This window comes from Arachis ipaensis, chromosome B10, assembly GCF_000816755.2.
Source record: "Arachis ipaensis cultivar K30076 chromosome B10, Araip1.1, whole genome shotgun sequence".
Classification (NCBI taxonomy): domain Eukaryota; kingdom Viridiplantae; phylum Streptophyta; class Magnoliopsida; order Fabales; family Fabaceae; genus Arachis; species Arachis ipaensis.
Window position 1 is genome coordinate 121,372,071 of NC_029794.2, and position 275 is coordinate 121,372,345.

Below are 275 nucleotides of genomic sequence, written 5' to 3' on the forward strand. Positions count from 1 at the left end.
GTAAAATTTAAAATTTATCTTAGTTTTGGGTTTAGTTTTGATACTTGACAATGTAAAATGTTTTAGATCATAAGATTATATATTTAGTATATTTAAAAATTTATTATTTTTAGTGAGATGACAATATAAATTAGTTATTTGTGTAAAGTTTTTTACATTAAAGTTTATGAAAATTTATCTATTTTAATTTATACTATTAGTTGTTTTCATCAATTATTGTTATAATAAAGTTGAAATGTTGATATAACAAGATGTGATAAAATGTGATAAAAGAC